We start from the raw sequence: 8,954 nt of genomic DNA, 5'->3' as shown, positions 1-8,954 counted from the left end.
AGGCTGGAGTGCAATGGCACGATCTCGGCTCACTGCAACCTCCGCCTCCTGGGTTCAAGCAATTCTCCGGCCTCAGCCTCCCGAGTAGCTGGGACTACAGGCATGCACCATCATGCCCAGCTAATTTTTGTATTTTTAGTAGAGACGAGGTTTCACCTTGTTGACCAGGATGGTCTCGATCTCTTGACCTCGTGATCCACCCGCCTCGGCCTCCCAAAGTGCTGGGATTACAGGCTTGAGCCACCACGCCCGGCCTGAGAATTATTTTTTATTATATACTCTTATTCACCTTCAAACAAGCCATTTCATCGCTCTTTTCAGCCTTCAATTCTGTTTACAGCCACCCCATTATGAAAAGTAACCTCTCTTCCTTCCTTGGTGTCACAGTGTCCTTTGTTTCCTCCATGGCGTTCGCCATAATTGGGGGATCCTGATGTTTCTTTGCCGATGTCTCATTTCCGCCATCGGCATGCAGGAAGCGAAGATGGTTCTTGTTCACCTCCCTGCATTCACCAGCTTTAGATCCGTGCTGCACACGGGAAGCTCTGAGGCTGACAAAATGAGCTTCTCTGACATCTTACATTCGGATGCTCCTCCCTGCCCCTTCTGCCCCTCCATGCAGTGCGCGTACTAATTTGCTCCCACGACTCCTGTTTCATACCCCCGAGGGGCTCGGGTCCGGATGGCTCTGCTCTTATCTTCCAGCCTTCTTGGTTTGCGTCTGTTCTGTGCTGCTTTCTTCTCTGGCTCCCACACACAGGGCAGTTGACCTCACCCCAGCCCAACAGAGAGAAATGGAAGTCATCAGAGGCAACGCGCTCACTTCCCTGCCACGAAGCCCGCAAACCTGTACATTGCTGCTGTCTTTTTGTCCCTTCCATTTGCTAATGTGCCACTGCTTGGAAGAAAGTGCTCTGATCTCACTCCTCCAGTGGTGCTGGTAAACGTTTCACAACTGGCCCTCTGGGAATAAAAAGGTCTGATCTGAGGAGTTGTCGGTTTCCGTGGTGCAAATACTCCCATCACAGCCAATTTGAAGCCACCAATGAGAGAACACTACACGCAGAGCTGGAAGAGATGCATGGACGGGAGTGATTATACAGCATTCCCACCACAGGGGCACAATGGATGGACATTATCTCAGGGGAATGGCTATTGGTAGAAGGTAGCTTACTAGGAGAGATGAGTTTTCAGTATTTATTGCTTTGTTTCTAATGTAATCTATTTAACTGTAAGTTTTCATCATTTAATTTTTAACACTGGCTGTGTTTGGTACCTGGCTCAGAAAATTCCTGCAGATTTCACAATCAGCTCTCTCGCCTGTGATCATGCTTTGCAGTCACTTTTCCACCTCCCACGCAGCTCTCAATCACCACAGTCTGGCTTCTGCCCCACATGCCAAGGAACCTCTCCCACCTCCTTGTTGCTGATTTACCTCTTATCTTGCTGGATCCCCAGGGGCATGGGACTCTGGGACCACCTACTCCTCCAGCTTCCACAGCCCTGCAGAGCCTGGCTTCTGCCCCTCCTCTGTCCTTCCTCGGTTCCTCTCCTCATTCTGCCCCTTAGGTCATCTGGCCTCAGCCTGGGCTCCCTTTGCACTCTCTCTGGGCAACTTCAGCCATCACCACCTTCCCCCACCCATGATCCTCTTCTCTCTGTAGACGATGCCCGGCTCTCTGTCCCAGCCCAGCCCTCTTCCAGGCTTTGGCCCACAGCAGGTACTCACGGAGCATCATGGCTTCAGCGAACAAATGAAGGAATGAGACACGGACATTATCCCTTGTCCCCTTCTCAATGGCCCCCAGTCCATCCTCCACACTTATCCAAAACCCATCTTTCTAAAATGCAAGTCTTAAGCACCGTTTTTGAGCTTCTGGGAGACTGCCGCAGTGGCTCAGGGAGGCCGAGCTGGGGCTGGGCTGGCGAGAGCAGAGACGCACAGACCTGAATGCATTAGTGGTGGCTTGTGGAGTGGAAACCACAGACGAGAGCACGCACTGGATGTGGAGGGTGGGTGATGACTCCTGCATGCCTGGCACAGGCATCCAGGGGGAGAAGGACCATTCACTGAAACAGGGACTTTGAACCATGTCTGCTCTAATTTCTGACACCAAGTGTGTGGGTTTTTACCTCACACTAACCAGGTCTCCAACCCTCCTGACACTAACTGGATGTCCTACAATTCAATTCCGTTTTGACACTATCCATCAGCGTCAGGTCTTCCAGGTTAAGAGCTCCGTCCCACAAGGCTGTCCCCACTTCAGAGGCCAGTCGCAAGGCCTGGGCCTCCTACACACCTGACCAATGGACTATAAACTGGTGGTTCCCACAAGACCCCCCCTCAGGTTTCATCACCTGCTAGAACAGCTCACAGAACTCAGGGAAACACTTTACTTACACTTACCGTCCCTGCTACTCAGGGACAGCAGATGAAAGGACTGCCCTGGGTAAGGCATTGGAGTGGCTGCTGTGGAGTGTCCAGGCTGTCTCTGGACGCACCACCATCCCAGCATCTCCCTGTGCTCACCAGCCCAGAAGCTCTCTTGCCCTGTCCCTGAGGGGCTTTGCACAGGTCACATCCCATAGACACAGTAGATTAAATCCCTGGGCATTGGTGTGTACCTCAATCTCCAATTCTTCTCATCACCTTGGAGGGGAGATGGGGGAGCTGAAAGTGCTAACCCTGTAGTCACAGGATTGGTTCCTGGGGCAACCATTCCCATCTGAGGGTCTCTAGGAGCCCACTATAATCTCGGGTATGATTAGAAGGGGCTCACCTTGAATAACAAAAGACATTTCTCTCACCCCTATCTCTTAGGAAATCCCAAGCCTTTTAGAGTTCTCGTGCCAGAACCAGGGTAGAGAATCAAATATATCTCTTATGATATGACAGTTTCACAGGACTGTCATAGGAAGGCAGATCTGTGTGCAGGGGAGGTGTCTAGGTGTACAGGTGCCTAGTGGACTTCTGGGGACCAAGGGAGGCACATGGCATTCAGAACAGAGGTCTGCAACAGAGGGAGGAAGGAAAGGCAGGAGTTGTTAGCATAGAGACAGTAGTAATGTCACGTAGATGAAAACAAAAATTTTCAGCAAGTTCTCATGGATTTTAGAACAAGTTCTAAATGCCTAAGCATGGTTTTCCATAATGCCTGCCCCCCTCAGCTCCCCCTTGCTCTTGGTTTGGGTCTCAGTGCTGGCTCCCTTCCTCCACTCTCCCCTGCCCCACCCATTCATCCACTTCCTGCAAGATGGTGGATGCCTGCCTTAATTGGTTTGGACTGCAATACCAAAATACCATAGACTGGGTGGCTTATAAACAACATGCTTATTTTTCACAGTTCTGGAGGTTGGAAAGTTCAAGATCAAGGGGCAGATTCAGTGTCTGGTGAGGGCCCGATTTCTGGTTCATAGATGGTGCCTTCTGTGTCCTCCTATGGTGGAATGGGTGAAGGGCCTCCCTGGGGCCTCTTCTTATAAGGACCTATCCAATTCATCAGGGCACCACCCTCATGACCGAATCAGGTCTCAAAGGCCCCACCTCCTAACACCAGCACACGGGGGTTAGGCTTCAACATAGGAATTTGGGGGGGCACCAGCATCCAGACCACAGCAGGGCTTCTCCTGCCTGCTCCAGCAGGTCCTCTGGTGGCAGTGACTGCTGTGTTCCCTGCACGGGAGGGATGTTCTGTGTCTGCCCCAGGACTTGCCCAACTCCTCTGCCCAGTGAGCTGAGAGCCCGCTGGGGGTGGGGACATGTCACTCTCCCCGTGTTTCCTCAGTGCTTACCCAGTGCCTGGCTCATGGTGGGTGCTCAATGAGCACATGTCAGAAGAATATGTTGTGCTATGAGCTCTGAGGCTTGTGAGCCAGCCCCAGGGAATGCAAGTCCAACTGTCACTGGTAGTGAGGTGTCTGATCACTGAGTCCTGGCCAGTCTCTCCCGGATGCTGTGCACTGTGTTCTCAGGGAAGCGGGATGCCAGGGACATGTGCCCATTTCCTCCTTCCACGTCAGCCTCCCCTTTTCTGCCCACATTTTAAACAGGTCTCAAAAGACCATGCCATGTAGCTTTCCTAGACCCACCTCAAGTAAACACGCAGCTGCTGCCTCTCACCCACTGAGATCAAATCTGTCATCATTTTTGTATTGTCCACTCATGTATAGTTTGGCTACATGTAACAAGGTTTCGATCTGCCTCTTCATGGAAGCATCGAGCTCTTGGACTGTGAACTGCTCTGGTGAGGTGACGAGGAGGGGACGTTGGGACTTAGCAGTTGGCACGAGGCCTCCTGGAGCAATTCCAGGATCCCTCTGGGGAGTTACAATGGTAGTGACAGGGAAGATTTACCATCTGGGACTGTGCTAGGTGCCAAGCGGAGCAGAACTTGTCGGGTTCCCGGAACCGAGTATTAACGATTCCAATCAAGCAGAAAATGTCTGCGCCTGTTATTTACTAAGCTGGATTCCTTGCTCAATCAGCATCAAGGTGCCCGCGGAGTACCCCAGACATGAGAAAGGACTTGGGACTCCAAGAGCGCTCAGGTGCCTGGCCTGACCTCCGGCCCCACCCCAAGTCACATGCAGCATCCCTGCAGGCTGCTCACTGGTAATGGAGGAAACTGTCATGGACTTGTGCCCCATGGGGCTGTCTCTTGGAGCAGCCCTGCAGAACTGTGGTTTGGTTTTAATGAAGATAGAAGATTGAAAAGCTTATCGAAAAAAGCCCCATGACCACCTGTGTTTCAGAGACTTCAGTGACTTCAGAGGCCTTGAAATACAATCCCAGAGAATAACAGTCAGCTGTGCACATGTGTGTTTGTGTGTGTGTGTGCGTGTGTGTGTGTGTGTGTGTGTGTGTGTGTTGGGGGGGGCGCTTTCTAATTTCCACCCCGCTAGCCTTCCTCCTGAGCTGGAAGCCAGCCTCGAACAGGCAGATCTGAGTGCTTACCTTTCTCAGAGCTGGCTGAGAACCACAGAGGCAATTCCAAGTCATATTAAACCCACAGCCTTGTTCCAGCCTCTGTGTTTAAAGGGAAAATCATTGCATCATTTCTCCTGGATGCCCTCCTGCCCCTAGACTCTCACTCCTATGTCTGAACAGTGGCTAGCTTCGCTCAGTGGACACACTTTTTGTTGATCATGACTTGCCAATCTGTTTCTGAAGTTGGCGGGGCAGTTGTGGGGGGGCGCAGAAATTATAGCTGGTAAATTCTCAGTCTGGACAATGCTCAGTGTCATTTCACAGTAAAATATGTGAGGACAGACAAGATAGTTATTGTCCTTGCAACATTAGAGATCACCATTGGGTGGTATATTAGTCTAGGTTCTCAGAGAAACAGAACCGATAGCATATAGATATATAGATACGTACTATATAACAATGTTTTGGTGAAAGACCACATATACAACAGTGGTATCATTAAATTATAGTACCATATTTTTTCTGTGCCTTTTCTTTCTCTCTCTCTCCTTTTCTTTTTTTTTGAATGGAGTCTCTCTGTTCTCCAGACTTGAGTGTAGTGGGGTGATCTTGGCTCACTGCCACCTCCACCTCCTGGGTTCAAGTGATTCTTTTGCCTCAGCCTCCCGAGTAGCTGGGACTACAGGTGTGTGCCACCACACCCAGCTAATTTTGATATTTTTAGAAGAGACCGGGTTTCCCCATTTTGGCCAGGCTGGTCTCAAACTCCTGACCTCAAGTGCTGGAATTACAGGTGTGAGCCACCACACCCAGCCTTACTGTGCCTTTTCTATGTTTACATACACAAATGCTTACCATTGTGTTACATTGCTTAGAGTATTCAGTGCAGTATCATGCTGTACAGGTTTGCAGCCAGGAGCAAAAAGCTACACCATACAGCCTAGGTGTGTTGTGGGCTGTACCATCTAGGTTTGTGTAAGTTCATTCTATCATGTCCACACAATGACTATTTGCCTAACAATGTATGTTTCAGCATGTAGCCTCATTGTTAAGCAATGCAAGACTGCATATGAAGAGATTTATCATAAGGTATTGGTTCACTTGAGTGTGGAGGCTGAGAAGTCCCATAATCTGCCATCTGTGAGCTGGACACTCAGGATAGCTGGTGGTTAGTTCAGAGGCCTAACATCTGGCAGGCCTGCGTAGATTGAGCCTGAAGGCCTGACAAGCAGGAGCACTGAGAGCAGATGGCAAGCATCAGACACAGAGATGGCAAACCCTCCCTCCCGCTCCATTTTTATTGGGTTTGAATCCTCAATAGATTGGGCGATGCCACCTGTATTGCTGAGGGCAATCTGCTTTACTCAGCCCTCGAATCCTGACGCTAATCTCTTCCAGAAACTCCCACACAGACAAATCCAGAAATAATGTTTAACCAGCTATGTGGGCAACCAGTGACTCTGTCAAGTTGAAACATAAAACTATCACAAGTGTCATATAAAAGTCAGAGAATGCCCATTGTACCCTATTACTGCATGAAGGAATGAATGCCTATACTCTTCAGCATTCCGAAAACAAAGTTGCCAGCCAGGTGTGTCCCTGTATCAGCACTGGGAGCTGTTTTCCGTTCCCCAGGCCTAACCCTGTCATAAAAGCGCAAGCTGAACAGTTAACAATTTGCAGATGATATTTAAGTAGTGCCTTGGGTGGAGGAGGGGGAATAAGGAACAACATGCCCTTTCCTTTCTGTTTTTAGTAACATTCTTGACAACAGATTTGTGCATTTTGTACAGAGGACATAGTAAATATCATGGAAAACACCTTTTACACTTTCCAAGGCCTTCATAATCATGGCAGTTATGAAAGGCCCAAGAAGACCTCAGCACTAAATCATGTGGCTTTAGAAATGCATGACTAAATCTATAGCCAAGCCTTTGCAGAGGAAATGTGAACTATATATCAATTGGCCTCAGACAGTTCATTTATTTAATTTGTCTTTTGGATTTACGAAGAGAACCAACTAATTTAGAGATGCTTCCACTGGCACTTGCTGCTCTAGAGGGTCCCTCACTGAGAATATTGAGTTCCTGGAACCAATGACTCACATCGTTTATTTCTGTGCATTGTGCTCAGCCCCTGGAACTCAGCTTTCCCCACATTAGAAGGTCAAGGGGCTAACCTGTTCAGCATTTTATTTATTTATTTATTTTTAGAGACAGAGTCTCGCTTTGTCACCAAGGCTGGGTGCAGTGGCGCGATCTCGGCTCACTGCAACCTCCACCTCCAGGGTTCAAGTGATTCTCCTGCCTCAGCCTCCTGAGGAGGCAGACACCACCACGCCCAGATAATTTTTGTATTTTTAGTGGAGACAGCGGTTCATCATGTTGGCTAGGGATCTCGAATTCCTGACCTCAAACGATCCGCCCGTCTCAGCCTCCCAAAGTGCTGGGATTACAGGTGTGAGCCACTGTACCAGGTCCTGTTCAGCATTTTAAAGGGAACTCATCACCTGGATTGAGATGCTAAAAGGGCTTTGCCCCAAGGGAGAACCCTTCAAGCTGACAGCCTGGCTTGAAAAACACCCGCTGGATCACCAAATACTGACTGAGGCTGAAATAGAGTTCTAAGAGCCTTTGCTGGAAACACCAAGCCCAGGACCACTCAAGCCAGTGTGTGTTTGGGCCCAGAACTCACCTGGAGCGATTCACCTCACTCTCAGTGCAGCTGAGGCCGTTGGCGTCACTCTTAGCTTTCCAGGCTGTTAAAATGATCAATCGTATCAATACACAGGGAGAAAGGAGAAAACAGTTCTGCCTAATGGATTTACCATATTATTTTGAATACTCCTAGAATTTAAAGAACTGAAGCTTTCCTTAAGATAACCTTTAGGAAAACTAACAGCTTCAAAGAGAAGAACCAAGATAAGCAAACCAATGTTGGTTCCCAGGGAAAGGAGAGAGGATTGAAGATGTGGACATCTCAGAGCTCCATGTGAGCACATTGCTTCCGTGAAACAACAGTAGGCTGACCCCAAAAGGGTGCAGAGAACAAGAGTTCTGGAAGATTATTGGTGAGACTGAAAACTGGAATGTGACATGATTTTGAGTATATACTGGAGCATAAGAGAAATGAATCCATGTGACTTTGATGCTTGGAACTTTCTCTGTGGAGGGATAGATTTAGTGCCAGTGAATTATATTTATTTCTCCAATCACACTACTTAGCTCTGCAGTGACTAATATTTATATAATTAAAATACTGTAAATATTGTTTCTTGGTTTGTCATTTTTAGAATCAACTTCTGGCAGAGCACCAAAGGCCTAGTTAATTTACAAAACAGAATGCAAACATTATAATATGGGTGCTGTGAAAATAACAGTAGCACTAACAGCAGTCAGCCAGGGATGGGGAGGAGGGCAGGGTGAGGAGGGAAGAGCAAGATTCTCGTGTTGCCGAGGGGAGGCCCAAGAGGAATAGTCTTTTGTAAATGGAAAAAGAAACAGCAAAGTTATAATGGGAAACAAACCAATGGGAAAAACCATTAATATGTAAGTTGATAAAAAGACAATTCTTGGGGGGTTGTGGAGGAAAGAGTATAAGAAAACAGCCTGTTGCAAGGCAAGAGTAATGCCACCTGAAGTGACAGCAGCATCAGCACAGATGTTTGACTCCTGAATACCAAGGTGCTCCCGCAGTCAGGCCAAGAAACAATGCCTGTTGCATAGATAAGCCCTTACAAAGACACTTATCTAACTTCCCCGTGGTCACAAGTTTTGCAGGAGGGTCTGAGACATGACCCACTGTCTGTTTTACCAAAAGCAGCTTGCTATATAAAGACTACTTTCTAGGGGGCAAGTACAGGTATCAACCATCTCTCGGCCACCAGAAATGTTGCTTCTGTTTGTTATTCACATTAAATGTCTCTTCTTTTCTTGGCCAGGTGCAGTGGCTCATGCCTGTAATCTCAGTACTATGGAAAGCCAAGGCAGGTGAGTCACCTGAGGTCAGGAGTTCAAGACCAGCTTGG

General features: G+C 48.5%; 1 long non-coding RNA gene across 2 annotated transcripts in view; it reads right to left on the bottom strand.

Annotated features, from left to right (window-relative positions):
* LOC108301014 overlaps nt 1-8,954 on the bottom strand; it is a 19,743-nt gene that overhangs the window by 3,293 nt on the left and 7,496 nt on the right. For both annotated transcript variants that reach the window (XR_001823693.2, XR_001823694.2), the window contains exons 2-3: nt 7,622-7,685; nt 290-1,068 (exon numbers count right to left, since the gene is read on the bottom strand). This is a non-coding gene — a long non-coding RNA (uncharacterized LOC108301014). The remainder of the gene's footprint in view (nt 1-289; nt 1,069-7,621; nt 7,686-8,954) is intronic.

The sequence above is a fragment of the Cebus imitator genome, unplaced genomic scaffold, assembly GCF_001604975.1.
Source record: "Cebus imitator isolate Cc_AM_T3 unplaced genomic scaffold, Cebus_imitator-1.0 Scaffold31, whole genome shotgun sequence".
NCBI lineage: Eukaryota > Metazoa > Chordata > Mammalia > Primates > Cebidae > Cebus > Cebus imitator.
This window is presented reverse-complemented; position numbering and strand designations above follow the sequence as displayed.